Raw genomic sequence first — 21,299 nt, 5'->3', positions numbered from 1 at the left:
CATTGAATAAAAACACAAAAAATATATCCAGTTAGGTAGAAAAGTAACTTATCTTGCCTTTGATAACATTTATTTGTTATAAATTTGTTTTTTGACAACTTTTTCGAATCTATGTGTACAGTAATACAAACCCGTAACATGTTTATTCAGCTCGAAAAACATGCAGTGTTTACCGATGTATGTATTGGAAAATTCAAAATGGCGGCCGACTGTCTGTTTAACACGGTAAGTTTGGGAAAAGATGTTATAAATAATAAACTAGACAAAATACTATTAAAAAACAACCGAATATATGTCAACTTATGTCACGGTAACATATATTGAGCGAATTTCTAACAGTATTTTGTCTAGTTTATTATTTATAATACCTTTTCCAAAACTTCCCCTCTCCGAGAGAGAGTCGGCCGCCATTTTGAATTTTCCAATCGGTAAACACTGCATGTTTTTCGAGCTGAATAAACATGTTACATTTTATAGTTCGTCTCGTCTTTTTCGGATCTTAAAATAAAAAAAAAGCAATAAAAAATATATTTACGTTGGTCCTTCAAGCACAACTGATGATGCGTAAATAATGTAGTTTCTAATGTGTTGTGTTTAAAAGGGAGGTAATTTTCCGTTTCGATTTAAAAAAAAAATAAATAAATAAAAAGCATCCCCCCCCCTTTTTTTAAAATAAATCCGTAAAGGATTGCCCCATTTTTTTTTTTTTTTTTTTTTAAATAATTCCGTAAATTACGTGAATACAAGTAATTCCGACTTGCTAATTTGGAAGCTACCATTGTAACTTATTAGTATTGACAAAAAAAAATAAATAAATAGTTGAAACTATTGTTTTGGGTGTTTTTTTTTGTTTTTTGTTTTTTTAAATCTGACAAATCTTATTCTGAATGTAAAGTAATAAAACTAATAAAACTAAAAAATGTACCCATTTTATTTTTTTTATCTACATTGGAAGGTGAGCGAGTCAAGGGCTACTGAGAGAGAGAGAGAGAGAGAGAGAGAGAGAGAGAGAGAGAGAGAGAGAGAGAGAGTAGAAAAAAAAAATAAATAAAAGCTCGTCAGTTGTTGAGTTGATGACGCATGCGCCGACTACTCCAATCTGACAACTAAACCTTTGTCCTGCTCAGCATCGAAACTCATTCACAAGACTAGACTTATATTCAATTTAACGATAACAATAATAAAAATAATAATTTTCAGAATAATGAGTAAAAAAATAAAAAGTAACAATTGTGTTTTCAATAAATAATAACAAACTTTGCAAAGAAAGGGGGAGAGAAACCCAGTAGAAAACCTCAGTTCTGATGATGACACAATGCGTTATTTGACCTTGACGAGATTCACTTAATTCTGCTTAAATAATAATAATAAAAAAAAAAAACCCAAACGAACAACAACCGCTGAAACACAACGAATGTTTCCATCAAACAAGCCAAGCAAAAAAAAAAAAAAAAAAATTCAATAATGTAAGTATTACTTGAATTTTTTTCACATTTTTGTGAATCTGTTTTTATTAATTTTCAAAAGGAAATGTAATTAAGTTATGTATTTTAGCGGCGTAAATTATTTGACAGACAAAATTTTATGAAATTTATTTTTATATAAAATATAGGCACCGCCAAAACGGGGTCGGGGTGGGGCAGCTAAGTACTGTTTGACGGACCGTCTTTTTAAAAATCTACCAAAAATCAGGTAATTATCCAATCAATACGAAATTTTCAGCAATTATTAAGAGAAGAATGAACTTTATAACAGTGTACTTATTTTTCATAAACGATATTTATATATATATATTTTTTTTTTGCTTACAACCCCCCCCTTGTTTTAAGGGGGTTCCAAATATGCTTAAAATAATCATCTGAAACTGAACAAAACATATTGTGTTATTATAAGGGACAGGATTATAGATTAAAAAAAAAAACTTGTTTGCATACCTTATTTTGACGTCTGAATATCACAACTTCGATTGTATTTAATTATTCCGCTTTTGAGTTTTGAAGTGTGAAATTCGGTGAATATGTTAAGTAAAATAATTAATTTAAGTTAAGCAAAACAAAAAAGTTTTTTAGTATATATACGAAAAAAGCCATTTTAAAATCTTTGATAAATAAATTAACAAGTTTTTTTAGCGAGCCGAATAGTGCATGGCCATTATTAAACAGGGCATGCTTTGAAGAATCGATACAAAAAAAAATCGATAAATATTGTGCCCTTTGTGTTAAAAATATCATCATTTTTTCGATCCCGTTTGAAAACGTTTGCCGCCTTTCGACTATGGTGGACCAAACGCGCTGAAATAATATTTTTTTATTCTGCTTTACATTGCCCCCCGCCATTTTGGGGAGCATGGCCTCCACACATGTACACATTAAAAACCAAACTCATACAAATGGTCACCCATCTGGTGCTGGCCAGACTCAAAATCTTGAAATCTTCGTCACTGAAAAATAAGTTTTTTTTTGGCTTGTTTGGTCTTCCATAGTTTGCTTTTTATCAAGTACAAATGTAAACATTGTAAGCCAATTGAAGCAAAGTAACCGGTTGCCGATATGAATAAGTGGAATTATTTGAAATCCAGGTACTTATATTATAATATTTTTGCATATTTTCGCAGAAAATCACCCTAAATCTTAGTTAGACAACAAATAAACAAATTAATTCTTTCAAAAAACTTTCTTTTTTTTTGAAACTATTAATATACGTTTTTTGTGCAAAACAAAAAGTGGCAATTGTAAACTTTTGGGGAAAATTTAACATTTTAAATTTAATTAAAAATAGTAGAAAAAGTTTTACAATATGCTGCTTTCTATAAGATAAAATTCAGGGTTTTATCTTTCTGGAAAAAAAAAGTTACTCAGAAATAATGGATTTTAATAAATGTAATTTTGTTAAAAAAAACAACAACTTGATTTTGCGGCCATTTTTGGCGGTGTCTAATAAAACATATTATTAGACCCTAAGGCTGAAATAAAACCTGAAAAATTTATTTTTTATTATTTTTTCAACATTTTTTATTAGACTAAATGTACAACAATCTTATTTTGAAATTTTGGCCTTTCTAAGGCTTCACAGATTGGCCTTTTTTAAGCCAAATTTGGCCCCAATAAGGCCAATTTTGCAATCCTTAGAAAGGCCAAATTTCTTGCTGTTTAGGAAAATTTGTTAAAAATAAAAAAAATTATAGAAAATACTATTTGAAACTCACTCAATAAATGTTACCATGACATAGACTGACATGTATTCGGTCGGTTTCTAACAGTATTTTGTATAATGTTTTAGTTTGGACTCATTTTCCTCAACTTAACGTATACTGCAGTTAGTTTGCCGCCAAAACACTGCATATTTTTTCGAAAAGATTAAAAATTTTACATTAAATAAAAACGCTAAAAAAATTATGCAATTAGGTAGAAAAGTAACTTATCTTGCCTTTGATAACATTTATTTGTTATATATTTGTTTTTGACAACTTTTTCGAATCTATGTGTAGAATAAAACAAACCCAGTCACTCTTCTAACGTATTTTTAAGTTAATGCTATTGAGAATTGTTGTCTGCCTCTTCCATTTTGTGTTTAGTTTTTCAGTTTTGTTTGGAGTTTCGTTCGGTCCATTCGAGAATAAAGTTTCTTTGTTCCTTCAAACGATTTCATGTTATATACCTTTATTTACTTGCATGGTGACACCGGTTTATTTACCCTCATTCGCTATTCCAAAGGAAAAAATAATTTTTTTTCTTTGAATAAGGAGTATATTACTCACCAACTAATAGGGCGAATACCTGAAGGGTTTTTGAGATGAGACTGGACTATCGAAGCATCTCTTATCCACATATACGAGTTGTTCAAGTATATCTCAGTATGTCTGAACGTGCCTATAAGCCATGGTGCCCAGAAAATAATGAGACTATTTCTTCCTTTGAGGCGTGGAGAAACAACCTTGTATATTGTTGGTCTCTTGATAACAACTATGCCCCATTCCTTGGGATGAACCGGTAGAAGCAGTCACACACTCATCCACACCACGGCTTCACAAATGATGGTATGGAAGTACCTGATGTCAACAGAGAGACCGCTATCCAAAAGAATAATATTGTGGAGATGATGTTGTGAGAGGTGGCAAATTATTGCCCCAGCATATCACAGAGTGCCATTGTTAAGAACTTAATGTAAGTAACAAATGATTGGCAAGCCATAAGACATTATTTGACTTCCAGAATAATGACTCTCATTTCCTGGACTTTGATTTCATAAGACTTGAACCGGACAAACGCTCAGAGACTTGCAGCCTTCATTGACGACTCCCTACTAAACAATGACACCAATATACGGCATCATGAAAATGTTCCTACAGAAGATGACGTTTACTTACAGTAAAAAATATAGTAGTCTTCACTTTGTTGGCCTACTTCATTCAGCCTTTCCTGAATTAGTCAAGCAACATTATGGGATGAAGTTGAGATCACACACATTGGCATCAATCAAGCCCAAGATCTATCTGGCATTGGATTCTCTACGTGAGAACTTTGAAAATGAGACGTCTGTGAGCCAGACATTTACTCCACTTTGACATACTAGGAAGCTTCAACCAAAGAAGACTGTTCTACTGTGTAGTCAGGCTTAAGAGACCAGACAAAAACTATTTATTGAGTGAATGCATCAACCTTCCTGAATCAGACCGTGGATATATGACCAAGGCTTGCCAAATGCTTCACATCTTGGACGATGAGAAACCCACTTGTACTGAGACCTTAAAGAATTTACATATAGAAGATGAAAATATGATATGGTGAGTGAATACTGAATAATCCCCCTACATCGACATGTTCTGAAATCATCATCTGATATGGATTATTGTGGACAGTGGTTCCATGGGGAATATGATTCTACAGCCAAGTGTCTAGATGGTAAAGTCACAAAATCTGTCCAATCTGCCAGACAAGCAGACAGATTCTCCATCCTCAACGTGGTTGGAGAGACCATGCTTAGTTGGATAGAGGGGACACAAACACCATGACAACATTGCTTTTTGTGTGGTCATCGACCCAGATGATATGTTATCCTCTTCAGAGAAGCTGAAATTTCAACTGCCTAATTCTTACTTTTATGAGGTAAGGCTTCCATTAACATGTGTTCTACATGGCCGCCTCAGCAGTGAGGTCGACTTCCCCATTACAATGAAAACAGACTCCGAGAACTGCAACTTAAGTTCAATGAGTTAGAACACATTAGTGTATTTTCTTATTCAACACGTTTTAAACTATGTTATTTCTAATTGTTCCCACTTTCTTAGCCCTTTACATGAAGCCACTGCAGGAAAAGAGTCAGAGGATGCCATAAACTGGTCTGACAACTTTGTGAAGTATTCTTCGCTACTCAGAAGCACCTGACTTTGGCAAAAATCATTCATGTACCTTATCATGCTGACTAGTTGTGGATCATGACACACAGTATTGATGCCCTAATGTATGCAGATAAAGGAGGGAAACTGTGGGTGCGAGACTACACAGCCATCAATCCAGCTGGTTACCATGTGAAATCGAAGCATTGGCTATTACTGCAGCAATAAAACTTTTTGGCTTATATTTGATTAAGTCAGAACATTATTTCACTGTCTTCAATGATAGCAAACCCTGTGATCAGGCCTATGAAAAGCTCTGCTTAGGCCAGTTCTTCACCAGCCCCAGGTTAGCATTGTTTCTCTCAATTGTTTGTCATTTCCAGGCTTCCGTTCATCATCTGGCAGACAGAACGAACATGCTGATTTATACAGCCATAATGCTCCTGAATGTAGGCATTTCACATGTCAGGTTTACTCCTCATTGCAAGTATGGGAGGAGGCCAACATGTTGTTGGAGATAATTAATGGATCCTCAAACCTCCCCTATACCAGCCATCCTGCATGGACCTTAAATGAACACGGACACACCTGTTTTTTTTTGTTTTTTTTTAAACCATCGTCATCAATTCAATTCTCTCTCTCCGAATAAGATCCATGTTGTCTTAAATCATTTTGCGTTTATTTTTGGTAGAATTTTGATGAATTTTGTTGCGTGAACACAATGAAACGTCTAATATGATCTTGACTTTCGTAAGGCAATTTTCTTTTGCCTTACTCATCATTTTGACACATACCGCTTGTCAAAAATCAACTTTTTTTTTTTCAGATTAAAAATGAATTTTGTTGTGTGGTCACAATCAAATTCCTGCTATGATTCTCTTCCTGCTATTCACAAATTTTCAAGGGGACACAATGGAAGTAGTCCCCTCAAATCTCTACATGCCCTCACTTCCAAGAAATCGAGACAGGCAGAACAGTCTTACAACTTGAAATTCTGTGTATCTGATTTTATTGAAATTTAAACCACACATGTAAAACACCAAAAGTTTTACAACATTTAAGCTTTTTCTGACTATGTTAGCTGTTGAACTCGTTTTTAATGGCATTAAGGATTTGATGATATCTTCAGACCACAACATTTGCCTTTGATAGCCTTGTAGTTGTTTGTTGAAAGGATTCTCTTTTCCTACAATAGGATGCAATTAATGTCCCGTGACATGTCCTACATGCCTTACTGATGGTGCTGCATATTAAAGTAGATCACCAAACACCAGATGTAACAGGTAGTGAGTCCGTATTTCTATACCTTGTGAACAAAATTGTATCCTTATGTCAGCAGTGTGCTTCATTGAGCAGCTCATCACTCATAACTGTTTCTCAGTCCGTGAAGACCCCTCGAATGCACACAGGTTTAGGTTCACTGCTGATATCATCAAGAGGAATAAACAACTGAATTTTGTCTTACAAGAGTACGTCAATTCTTATACTGTTGTACTCCTTATTCCAAATGAGGAAAGGGACACATTGCAGGAAGCTATGCTCAAGACCTGTTTGCCCATCAAACCCATCATTAATCCTCCTGCAGACTCTTCTCTCAGCTTCAAATCCCTCAAAACGATGGATTTCTGCTCACTCATCATACCTCAATAGAGATAGGTAACCCTAAAAACCTCAATTATAACCCTGTTGCTAAAAATGCTGTCCAAGATGTCCAGTGAGAGCTGTTCAAGGTGATCCCAGTTGGTTCATAGATCTCTACAGTCTCACTCTCTGTAGCATGTTTAACTGTAGGTTTGGATCACTCAGATTGTCCCACAAAGAGGTCTTGTATCACCGGGACCAATTTAGCAATATGATAATAATATAGAAGAGCAGCATCGTAGGTGCAAGGCCAACCATGTGTACAGTGAGCGATCTTAGGCTCTTAGTCCTTGTATGGAGTTGAATGTTGGAGACATTGTGTTCCTTCACAGTGACCTATCAAAAACTAAAGACACGAGTGATACTTAGTCTCCTCAAAACATGTACATTCGATGTACATTCGAAAGTTTGCTGGCTCCCAGTTAAGAGCCGTATATACACAGTCTAAAAATGATTGCTTCAGGATCCTCATTCAGGTAACAGCCCAGAGAATTATCTTGAACATCAAGATGACAGTGATAAGGAAGATTGGAACTTGACCTTGCAAACTAAATCCTCCATCCCTGAGACAATTAGCAGCGTAACCAGTGAAAAAACGTTACTACTAAGCAGTCAACCAACCAGACAACACCCTATTGTGACCGAGGAGAAAGTTGCAGTTGATTTCACCCACAGATCAAACACAACACAACCCACCTTGTTGAGACTTAATAGACAAAGACATACCCGTCCCCCCAGATGTAGGGCAAAACCATCCTACCTGAAACCATTCGTGACCGACTCTAAGATCCCTTATCTTGAAAAAAAAGAAAAAATGCATCACACCAGTATCGAATTAAGGCTGCATATTGGTTAAGGGAGACAACTCAGCATGGTGGTGTTATTGAGAGCTGTTGTCTTCTCTTGCATTTTGTGTTTAGTTTTTCAGTTATGTTTGGAGTTTTGTTCTTTGTGCCCGAGAATAAAGTCTTTTCATTCCTTCAAACGATTTTCTGTGATATACCTTTATTTACTTGTGAAGATATAAGATTAACTTATTGTGCCTTTGGTAGCATTTATCCTCGATAATTCTTTTAACTGTTTTATGTGGGGGCAGGAGTACAAAATAATGCTATGATGTTCTATACTTTGGAGTTCTGAGAATCGCTCAAAGAGTCGTAAATAAAATTAAAAAATAATGGCAAAAATCAACCAAATAACTGTCACATTTATTGGTATGTTTTTGTTACGAACAGTATAAAAATGAAAAAAAGAAGAAAGCTAAATTTTGTTTCGTTTCATATTTTCATTTCAGTTCCATGTTTTGTGGTCTTATTCAGTGTTGCTAACTGAGATTTTTAAATCCCGCAAGATCAGGGGAAAAAATCTAAAATAAAATCACTAGATTTTTAACTTTTGCCGTCTGAAAAATTCATAAACAGCTAATTTGAAACAAAAAAGAAAAAAAAACACTATACTTTTTCTTCCTACTCTACAGAAAAATATTGTGTTTTCTCACCATATATTTTTGGAATAATATTGAAGCGAATAGCTCCCCAGATGGCAGCCAACTTTTATCAGCTAATTTTTATCTGTTTTTCGAAGAGGGTTCTTGTTTTGCAAGAAACAAATATGAAAACCATACAGTTTTAATAATAAAAGTTAAATTGAAATATATTACAAATTAATCAAAATAATAGCGTGAATATTGACAAATACATTCTCTGAAAATATAAAAAAAATTATTGTTTGCAACATCAAAATTAAAAAAAATATATATCTTAATTAATTGATAGATTTTCGAACAATTCTGAAAGGGAGATTGAAGAGGGTAAAAATGGCACAATTGTAAAAATGGGAAAAATGGCACAAGGTGAAAAACTGTGAGAATATTTATATAAAGGGAAAACATGATAAAGTTTGTTAATTTCCAAATAAATTATATCATATTTAAAACCAAATGAGAACCCTTGTCTATTTCCCTCGAAATAATGAAATTCTGCTTTTTTTAGATTATGTGTGAATATTTCAAACAAATTTTTTAGAAGTTAAAGTAGGGAATCACTTTTCATATAATTTTTAATAAAAATAATCTCTTATTTTTTGAATATTCTAAATTTTGGGACCGGTAACTAATCTTTAATATCTATCTTACCTTAAATCTCATTCACAATATCGTAAAACTACACCAAAAAGTAAAACATACATGATTTATCTTCCAAATAAGAAATACTTCCGTATTGAGTTCTAAACCGTTAAGAAGCATTAGAAAATAAAAGGGTCACTTTACAGTAAATTGGGCAGCACTTTTCATGGCCACCACCATTCACAATCGAGTATATTTCGTCTGCTCTGAATATTTTTAAAATGGAAGCAAAATTTTATGATTTAAATATTTTCCAATTTTACAATATCTGCTTATTTCCGGTTTATTTGTATTAGTTTTTATTTTTTTCAAATAAAATTAAGGTTTATATCTGTTCTGATACTGTACTTTATCTTTACTATTCTTTGTCAATGAAGGAGAAATCCTTTAAGAGTGAGGATTAAAAAAATTCTTGCCCCAATCCTGACTACCTCGTTTGGGGGTAGCCTAGATTTCACTACATTAAAAACCGATCTTGTGTCTAACTTCGCCATCATAGGATGTATATATATTTTCACATGTAGAAAAACTTCCTGTTTTTAATGATCGCTTAAAAATAAACGCAATAAACTTTGCTGAGGTGTTAGCATATACTGCATCTTAGAAAACGTGAGTCACGCTGACAAATGTAATAATAAACGTTGAAAAATTTAGTAAAAGTAAGTAAAATCATAAATGTTGATTGTTTGGGGAGGCAAGTACGTAGCAACAACAGTCATTCATAAAAATGAAGAATATTTAACAGTTGAGAAATTGTAAACAATAACAACAATTAACCTCATACCAAACGCAGTAGAATTCAAGTATCTTTTATACATACTGAAATTGTGTTTACATTCTTTTTATTTCGTTTCTTTTAGCTGTTTTTACAACAAATAACTTGTTAACTAAACCCTTGGGGAGTTCCTTCTTGAAAAATTGTGTGAAAAAATCTATGATTATAACTTACTCAAAATTTGGGAGTCCAACTTGAACTTAGGGTTAGTGGTAGAATGATTCTTTACAATTTTTGAAGAATTAAGCCTCCCAATCTTTTAAGAGACAAACGGTCATTTGTGTATTTTTTATTCAGTATGTAAAAACCACCTTGAAAAACAGATAGTTTTAGCATGTTAAAAGTGCACAGGTCGGTAGATAATTAAATTCTACTACGTTTGATGTAAGTTTCTTTTACTGTTTTTACAATTTTCATCTGTTAACTTTTCTTCAGTTTTACCAAGTGAAAAATACATCTAAATTAAGCGAAGAGTTTAGACTGTATTTCTAACTATAGAGGCTGGAACGCCCTTCCCTTAAAATGTACTTAGAAGAATCGATTTTATAGGGAATTTTAAGAATGGTTAACCGAAAAAAATGGTGAAAAACATAAACAATAAATAATTGAAAACAAATGTAATAAATATTCCTTTTCTATCTACTTGAATGAGTTTAGTTTATTTTTTAAAAATATTTTCAATGTTTCTCTTTTTTTATATCTAAAATTGCAGCTAGATTTAGCTAGAACAAAATCCTCTAGCCACTAGACCAACAATTTTACCTGCTAGATTGCAAACAAAATCTCCAGATCTAGTGGTAAAACCATTAAATTTGTAAACTGCACTTGAACTAGTTAATTGGGCTGACTCACACTCACGGTACAAAACCAATCAACATTACCAAAATTAATTTAATCTCTTTGAAAATTTTAGGCGAATTCTGTAGATTATTTCAAAACGTGCTTCTTTCAAATCAGTGAATGCCAGTAATCGAATTGATCACTGGGTTAATGTTTATACACTAAAATGAAAGTTTCCAGCCAAATTTTAAAAAATACTAAAAACATTGCTATAAAAAGTCAAATTAAACCTGAAGCCACATTTTTATTAAAAAGCTAAAAAAAAGACCAAACAAAGTTTATAACAGAAAAAAATAATGGCTATATTGAAAACGTTCACCCTGTGCTATATTGAAGATGTTTGCTTCCAAATATTGGCGTTTTTAATTTTTTTATAGTTTTCTATTGCTTTCTTAGCAGTGATGAATCAAAAACGTCCTTTCTGAAATTGAAATAATGATATTGGGCAAATAAAAACCATTTTAGATATAAAACCCTGCGTTAAGGAATATTAACTATAGATTCTACTGTTTATATATTATTTTTAAATCATACCAGAAGATTAATTGAAAATGTTATTTTTATTTAGTTAGATTATGTGACAAAATAAAACCAAATATTATGTCAGTATTTAATGTGGCAGTTAGTTTTATATATATTCAGCTGAGAAGAAACTTCTTGCAGTATTTTCCTTTTTATTTTAAATAAGTTTTTGTTGTAATACATTTACTTTATATATCATTTTAACGTGATATTAAAGAGCGTTTTTCGTTCTATCTCTAATCGTTTAAATTACATTCGTTTTAAAACAATTATGTCTTGTTTTCAGAACGTTGAAATGAAGATTGAAAAAAGCAAATTTAAACAATTTTCTTATTCCAATTAAGCTAGGCCGAAAAGCTGCTGAAACAACTCGTGATATCAATGACTTCTTTGGCCCAGGAACCATTATTGAAGGCCCAGTGCAATGGTGGTAAAAAGGAATTGTTGCAGTGATGAGAGTCTTGAAGATGATTATGGTGAATGACTAGTCAACAAATGGATGAAATGCATAAGAAACTTTGAAAACACCTCATAACAGAAAAAGCTCAATTTGCCTCCATGACGTTGCCTGACTGAACGTTGCTAAACCAACCCTGCAGAACTTGGACAAATTGTGCCACAAAACTGTGCCTCATCCGCCATACTCTCTAGACTTCTCACCTACTTACTAGCACTTTTTCAAGCATCTCAACAACTTTCTGCATAAGAAATGCTTCTAAATCCTAAGTGATATCAAAAACACCTTTAGCGACTTCATCGCGACCAGAACGCAAGATTTTTACATTACTCGCATAAATACACTTGTTTTGCGTTAGCAAAAGTGTCTTTATTGTGATGGTACTTATTTCAATCAATACATTTTTATTTGAGCCGAGATATGTTCATCTTAATTCAAAAGTAAAAAAACTTAGGAACTTTCTTATCCGCTATTTTCGGCAAATTGTCTCTTTGCATAGTGTTTTATGAGTATATGACAAGATTTTGTTTAGTTAAGAGAAGTAAATTATTTGGGGAGAAATGTTTAAAATCTTAATTAACCCTACCAATAACCCTAAATTATGCTAACAACATTCCCTTCAAATTCCCTCATTTTGTCCTCTCATGAACCGTAAAAAATTACTGATCATTTTATTTTGAGTTGTAAGCCATGTTTAGTTTCAGAAAAGTTTTCGATGGGTAGGTTTTCTATACAAGTCCTGGCGATGAATTCTTAGACAGTTGTTCTGCACAGGTTCCAGACTTCATAATTTTGCCGCCAAAGAGCAGAAATTCCTTCTCGTGTTGACACGAGTAAATATGTGCAAGGTTGCTAAAAAGATTTTATTTTTATGGAGCAATTCTGGTTTCTGATTGGTTGATAGCAGAACGTGAATTAATTTGAGTCCTCAGTTTCTAGCAGCAGCGTTTATAAATAGAATCTCCCAACTGGGAGGGAACCTGTCCCATTATGAATAAAAAATATTGCAACATCTTACATTAAACTTATCTGTGAAACTGACACCTCACGCTAAATTCTAAATTTTTTTACCTAGTTTTTCGATAGGAGAGACTTACAGTTTTAGAGCCAACATGTTCACGATTGATTATATGTAATATATATATGTATATAGTCATCTACAGAGGGACACTTTCACTGTATCACAGCTCTTCAGTGCAGTTAAACTAGACATTACCTTAAGCCAAGATTAAAACCTGACTGTGTAGACTACACTGAGCACTTCTAAATATTAATATGTGGCTGCTGTAACATTATTGTAACAGTGAGTAGAGCTGGGTAGTAAATTATGTAAATATATGGCAATGAAGCTACACAGTATGTTTACACATACACACACGCATGCACACACACACACACATATATATATATATATATATGACAACTGGAATCATTACTTCGTAATATTAATTGCCACACATATGTGACTACCAATAAAATATATATAAAAAAAATGAGAATTTTATTAAAAATTGTAATATGAAATCCAAATTGTTTACATCTTCATAATGGAAAATCAAAATTTATTTATCTTTTGCAGATTTATTCTGAAAAATGTAAACTGCATATAATTATAGCCAAAATCATCAAATGAAGCTTAAAAAATAGACTGATTTGGTGGTAAAGAACTTTTTAATAACAGGTAATTATCCGAATTTGTCAAATATTTTATGTTTATTGTTTCTTTAATATGGTAATGATATAAATAATATTGACATAAACAGTGTTTTTCATATTATTGTACTTCAAATAGAATACATTTTACTAATTTAACATATAAAATTTGGCATATTCTTTGACTTCTCTTAAAAATTTCATTCATATCTTTTACATTAAAGACATAAAATATCGTAATTGATTATATGTATTTAAAAAATTTAAGTGCTAGTGCACTTACTGATCCGCGCTATTTTTTTAATTTGTATTTCCACGTTTAATTAAAGTTTTATGTTTTTTTATTCAATTGTAAGGTTAAAGTATAGAATAGGTACAAAACATCCTCCCCTCCTCATGTTAAGAATGGCTTTTTAAATAATAACGTTATTTCAGCACAGTAAATAAGTGCACTGGTACCAAAAATTAAAATGAAAAAGAGAGTATGATAATTAAATTAAAATAATTATAAAACTCTAAAAATAAGGCGAAATTTAATTTAACAATGTAGCAACAAAAATTCTGTAATTAATTTGAGTTATAAAAATGGGAAACTAAAAGTAAACTTGACAAAAAGAAATAATTATTAGAAGTTTAGAAAGGAAACTTGCATTACGAAAACGAAATAAATTTAAAGTAAAACTCATGACGCTAAGGTTTGAGAAGATTTGAAGAAACATGAGGAAAGGACAATTTGTTATAAATATAGAAAACATAAGAAATATAAAAGGTAAAAACATTTAATCAGAGAAGTGAATTGGGGATTTTAGAATTGTTAAAAATCAATAGCAATAATTTACCATTTTGTATTATTCTTCAGACTGTTCTCCTCTTGAATGTTCTTTTTACTATAAAATATAGAAAAGATATTTAAATAATAAAAATATAATAAGATTTGAAGAAACATAAGGAAAGGACAATTTGTTATAAATATAGAAAAGATTTACAAGAAATATAAAAGGTGAAAACATTTAATCAGAGAAGTAAAAAGGGGGATTTTAGAATTGTTAAAAATCAATAGCAATTTATGGGAAAATATTTTGCCATTTTGTATAATTCTTCAGACAACTGTTCTTCTCTTGAGTGTTCTTTTCACTACATTTCAATTGAAGGCACTTATGACTTTCAGATGTATATTGTCAAACTGATGAACTTTCTGCCATACTTTATTCGTAAGTCGTAATTCACAATTGTATTTTGGGTTGCCTGCATTGGGCATTAAACCTTCAAATAAAACCGAATTTTACCCAATGCTATATTGAAAGTAAAATACAAAACAAAACGGTTTTTCAAATACTATATTAAAAATAAAATCCAAAACTAAACTAATTTTTTCCAATACTATATTAAAAGTAAAATACAAAACAAAACGTTTTTTTCCAATGCTATATTAAAAGTAAAATCCAAAACTAAACTAATTTTTTCCAATACTATATTAAAAGTAAAATACAAAACAAAACTATTTTTTTCCAAAACTATATTGAAAGTAAAATACAAAACTAAACTATTTTTTTCCAATACTATATTAAAAGTAAAATACAAAACTAAACTTATTTTTTCCAATGCTATATTAAAAGTAAAATACGAAACTAAACTAATTTTTTTTAAATACTATATTAAAAGTAAAATCCAAAACTAAACTAATATTTTTCCAATACTATATTGAAAGTAAAATACAAAACTAAACTAATTTTTCCAATACTATATTGAAAGTAAAATACAAAACTAAACTAATTTTTCCAATACTATATTGAAAGTAAAATACAAAACTAAACTAATTTTTCCAATACTATATTGAAAGTAAAATCCAAAACTAAACTAATATTTTTTCAATACTATATTGAAAGTAAAATCCAAAACTAAACTAATATTTTTCCAATACTATATTGAAAGTAAAATACAAAACTAAACTAATTTTTTCCAATACTATATTGAAAGTAAAATACAAAACTAAACTAATATTTTTCCAATACTATATTGAAAGTAAAATACAAAACTAAACTAATATTTTTCCAATACTATATTGAAAGTAAAATACAAAACTAAACTAATATTTTTCCAATACTATATTAAAAGTAAAATACAAAACTAAACTAATATTTTTCCAATACTATATTAAAAGTAAAATCCAAAACTAAACTAATTTTATCCAATACTATATTGAAAGTAAAATCCAAAACTAAACTAATTTTCTTCCAATACTATATTGAAAGTAAAATACAAAACTAAACTAATTTTTTTCCAATACTATATTGAAAGTAAAATACAAAACTAAACTAATTTTTTTTCCAATACTATATTGAAAGTAAAATACAAAACTAAACTAATTTTTTTCCAATACTATATTGACAGTAAAATACAAAACTAAACTAATTTTTCCAATACTATATTAAAAGTAAAATACAAAACTAAACTAATTTTTCCAATACTATATTAAAAGTAAAATCCAAAACTAAACTAATTTTTTTCCAATACTATATTGAAAGTAAAATACAAAACTAAACTAATATTTTTCCAATACTATATTAAAAGTAAAATCCAAAACTAAACTAATTTTATCCAATACTATATTGAAAGTAAAATCCAAAACTAAACTAATTTTTTTCCAATACTATATTGAAAGTAAAATACAAAACTAAACTAATTTTTTTCCAATACTATATTGAAAGTAAAATACAAAACTAAACTAATTTTTTTCCAATACTATATTAAAAGTAAAATACAAAACTAAACTAATTTTTCCAATACTATATTAAAAGTAAAATACAAAACTAAACTAATTTTTTTCCAATACTATATTAAAAGTAAAATACAAAACTAAACTAATTTTATCCAATACTATATTGAAAGTAAAATCCAAAACTAAACTAATTTTTTTCCAATACTATATTGAAAGTAAAATACAAAACTAAACTAATTTTTCCAATACTATATTAAAAGTAAAATACAAAACTAAACTAATTTTTTTCCAATACTATATTGAAAGTAAAATACAAAACTAAACTAATTTTTCCAATACTATATTAAAAGTAAAATACAAAACTAAACTAATTTTTTTCCAATACTATATTGAAAGTAAAATACAAAACTAAACTAATTTTTTTCCAATACTATATTGAAAGTAAAATACAAAACTAAACTAATTTTTCCAATACTATATTGAAAGTAAAATACAAAACTAAACTAATTTTTCCAATACTATATTAAAAGTAAAATACAAAACAAAACTCATTTTTTTCCAATGCTATATTGAAAGTAAAATCCAAAGCTTAACTAATTTTTTCCAAAACTATATTGAAAGTAAAATACAAAACTAAACTACTACAGATAAACTGATTTAGTGGACTCATGAGAAAATGATGTTATATAAAAATTGTAACTTTTCAACTTTTGATTTAACTGTAATCCTTGTCAAGTGTTAGTTTAATTGTAATTGCTTGTAAGTATTACTTCAACAGTAATTGCTTATAAGTATTCCTTCAAGTGTAAATGAAAACACTTTTTAAAATTAAATAAAGAATGTATTTCATATAACCAATAGACAATGTATTTACAAATATTTTAATTGTCTTTATTTCGCAAAAATATGTATTAATTAATATAAAATTAAAATCTATTTTTGAAAATTATCTTTTAATTCTCTTCTTTCTCACAGAATATCATTTATGAGAAAAATAGTGTCATTAGATTTGAATGGATCTACATTTTCTTGGTGACATTCAATATGAAACTGTATTACAAAATATATTTAGAAAGTTTAAATTTCCTATTGTGAACAAGACAAATGTCTTTCTTTCTTCAAATCAAATCTTACTTTATATTTCATTGTCAAGTGTATCCAGTTCCTGACATAAAATACAGATGATCGAAATTGTATATAATAATATGTCATTTTGAAACATTAGTTAAAATCTACTACTTTTCAAGTATCTGGTTCTTTTCTAACAAACATGCATAATTCATATGAAGACACATACAAGAAACAAAACATATTCTAAATATGTGGCTCTTTCTTTATTTTACTTTTCATGTATAAAGTCACAGCTCCTTATTAATAATATAAAGTCCCCAAGAATTGCCACAGTCTTCAGTTTGATGTAAATGTATGTAAATGCCATTATCATTTGTTAAGACTCCCCCATTATATATGTTTCCAATATAACCCCCCTGTTGCACAAAATTCTGAAAGTGGAAAGAAAGTCCCTTCACCCCCCCCCAAAAAAAAAAATTGCGTTTAATTATTATAGAAAAGTGATATCTACTTTTTAAAACTAACATTTCTTTATATTTTCCAAACTATTCGTTTAGCATAATTTTAAACATTATTTTCGTTTTCAGCACCTCAGAAAACACATAAAAGTGTTAAGCTTTAAAGAATTTTCGATGGTGGAGTGATTCTTCATATTAACCAAAACATTTCACTTAATTTGATCAAGTAGTCTTTTGTTGTTTGTTTTCTTACAGAGGAAAGTGAAATTTTGGTGAGATTGATGGTATTGTCGCCATCTTGGATATTTGGCAGATGTGGATGGGGTGCCTTCAAACGAAAACGTAATTAGAAAAGGACAAAATAAAAAAGGGATTAAAAAAGGACAAGTTTTTTTCTAACAAATATGCATAATTCATATGCAGACACATACTGAAGAGAATCCATATTCTTTTACACTGAAAACCAATATGTAAAAACACAGGCGAATACATACTGAAGAGAAACCAGATTTTTGTGAAGTATCTGGCTCTCCTTTTGCACGGAAATCATATATGTTGAAACATATGCGAAATCATACCAGAGAGAAACGTCATTCTTGCAAAAAAAGATATGTTGAAACATATGCGAAACCATACTGGAGAGAAACCATATTCTTGTCAAGTATGTGGCTCTTCTTTTACACAGAAACAAAGTATGTTGAGACACATGCGAACGCATACAGGAGAGAAACCATATTCTTGTGAAGTATGCGGCTCTTCTTTTGCACAGAAACAAAACATGTTGACACACATGCGAATACATACAGGAGAGAAACCATATTCTTGTGAAGTATGTGGCTCTTCCTTTACACATAAAAAATGTATGTTGCAGCACATGCGAAAACATACTGGAGAGAAACCATGGTCTTGTCAAGTATGTGGCTCTTCTCTTTCAACAAAACAAATGTTGTTACAACACATGCGAACACATACAGGAGAGAAACCTCATTCTTGTGAAATATGTAGCTCTTCTTTTACAACAAAAGAAAGTCTGTTGAACCATATGCGAAGACATACAGGAGAAAAACCATATTCTTGTGAAATATGCGGCTCTTGTTTTATACAGAAACAAAAAATGTTGATACACATGCGAATACATACAGGAGAGAAACCATATTCTTGTGAAGTATGTGGCTCTTCCTTTAAACATAAACAAAGTATGTTGAAGCACATGCAAATACATACGGGAGAGAAACGTCATTCTTGTGAAGTCTGTGGGTGTTCTTATAGAACAAAACAAAGTATGTTGATTCACATGCAAAAACACACTGGAGAGAAACCATATTCTTGTCAAATATGTGGCTCTTCTCTTTCAACAAAACAAAGTTTATTACTACACATGCGAACACATACAGGAGAAAAACCATATTCTTGTCAAGTATGTGGCTCTTCCTTTACACAGAAACAAAATATGGTGAAGCACATGGAAACACATACTGGAAGAAAAAAGAGACAAACCATATTCGTGTGAAGTTTGTGGATCTTTTACACATAAAAACAATATGTTGCGGCATATGGAAGCACATGCTAGGGAGAAAGCCACACAATATGTATCAAAAAGAATGGCCAAAAATACACAAATAACTTCCATCACAAAAAGCTTAAAAAATGATTTGGATAATCAAATAAATAATGATAATCAAGCAATCATTCTAATCATAATTACATAATCATACTGATTGTAATTAAATAATCATATTAATGATAATTTTATAATGATACTAATGATAATCAAAAAAACCTGCTAATGATATTTAATAATCACACTAATGATATTGTATGATAAATAAATAGTTTTCTACTGATTTTCATAGACGAAAATGTTTTTTAAAACAAATTCGATTTGAAAAATACAATCTCGTATATGACCCATTTCTTATCACTGTATGAAATATGAATTTCACATCACATATTTTTTTTTGCTTTATCAAGTTGTACCCAAAAAGCACAGTATTTGTAGCATATTGATTTTATTTTTGTATGATTTCGGTTTTGTAAATAAAGTATATTAATCTGCATTTTGCTTTTTTAATATTTGTGTTGAAAATATTTTGGTTTTATTTATAAGTTTCTAGACTTTTTATGTGCAGTCATTTTGATAGTACACACACACAATAGTCCCCTTCAAAGTGATCTCCTCTGGCTGCAATGCACTTGTGCTGTTCCAACAACTTCTGGAGGGCCCCATGTTAGTCCTCTTGTGTGACAAACAGATTTATGAAATCTAATCTGCAACAAGCATCCTGTTGCCAGATAGGAAAATATATCACTTTCTACTTAAATAGTCCCCGAGAAAAAATACAATAGAAGTCAATATCTGAAATGCAATCAGCTGTGTTTGCAAAAATGTATTGTCTAGATCAATGAATGCAGGTCAAAAATCGAAAAAAATAAGTCGTGGAACAAAGAAAGGAAAAACAACGCCAAGGCTTCATATATATCTGATGGTTGTGTGTGTGTGTGTGTGTGTGTGTGTGTGTGTGTGTGTCCATAGGCTCACTCTCACATTCTCTCAAGGCTAGGTTCTTCTGTCAGTCGTCAGCTCATCTTGATCCCTGTCTTGCTATCAACTCTAAAATTGTTCATGTGTTGTCAATCGCCGTGCGCTATCAACCGACTTGTAAGCCTCGTGAGCTCAAATCCTTCAACAAGAAACTTTCCTTTCTAATCATCCCATTGACTTCAACATCAAGTGTTTTTTATTCTCTTTATTATCCATTCTACAGTTTTCTATTGTCATTTGTCAAATCTAAAAGCTCGATCTAAAAATATCTACAGGTTCATTGTTTATCATTTCCTCTTCTTTGTTCATTGTTAGTCATTTCTAACTTGTCTTTTTATCCTCCTTCTCAGCACTTAGTGATCCGGGTCATCTTGACACACCTCCCATGCCCAACTTGTCATTTATTACACAAATTACAAAAACAAAATCATATTAACATAAATTATATACAATTCACACACATTACATAAATTATAAAACAGCAGATATACGGTATTGGATTCAAAACAAAAAACAACAAAGTAAAAAATTGGACGTATTATTTCCAAATCAAATTGAAAGGTGTGCAGTTGACTCTCTCAAAGAGTATTTGGGTACCCTTAACACACTCTGCAAAGCAATCCGTTTTTAGTCAGACTCCTACCCACTGGTACATGCTTCTCATACCAGAGAGTAAAAATCAATCTCGCCTCTTAATTGAGGTGGAAGCAAAAATAAACAAAAGGAAATTTAACCACCTGCAAAATAACAGACATTCCGCCATTTTGCTCCATCCCCTAAAAAATCATGAGGAATTTTAATCAACTACAACATAACAGACATTCCGACATTTTGCCCCAGTCCCTTAAAAACAGGAGGAATTTTAATCATCTCCACAATAATAAGAATTCTGCCATTTCGCCCCACCCCAATAGAAACATAACGAAAAAAAAAGGAGGAGAAATTTTTACCACCTCATAAATAACAGACATTCGGCAATTTCGTCCCACTCCATATAGACAAAGAAATCCTGACGAATTTTAATCACCTTCACTGTAACAGGCACATTGTCTCTCTCTTTTCTCCTAAAAAAAATCAGGAGGGGGTTTTTTGCCTCCAACAGAGAAAATATTGTGCATACCACCAAACCTGTCCGTTTTTATCTCACCGTCTGTTTTTAAA

The 21,299-nt window shown here is 30.8% G+C and overlaps 1 long non-coding RNA gene across 1 annotated transcript; it reads left to right on the top strand.

Annotated features, from left to right (window-relative positions):
* The first annotated feature begins 1,055 nt into the window (after nucleotides 1–1,055).
* LOC145269565 (uncharacterized) lies at nucleotides 1,056–19,653 on the top strand. Its single transcript, XR_013865100.1, has 3 exons — nucleotides 1,056–1,466; nucleotides 13,275–13,376; nucleotides 17,852–19,653. It is a non-coding gene; the product is annotated as an uncharacterized LOC145269565 (long non-coding RNA).
* The last annotated feature ends 1,646 nt before the right edge of the window (nucleotides 19,654–21,299 follow it).

Source organism: Euprymna scolopes, chromosome 45, assembly GCF_053919585.1.
Source record: "Euprymna scolopes isolate OS-2025 chromosome 45, ASM5391958v1, whole genome shotgun sequence".
Lineage (NCBI taxonomy): Eukaryota > Metazoa > Mollusca > Cephalopoda > Sepiida > Sepiolidae > Euprymna > Euprymna scolopes.
Note: the sequence above shows the minus strand (reverse complement) of the source record. Positions and strands in the feature narration are given on the sequence as shown.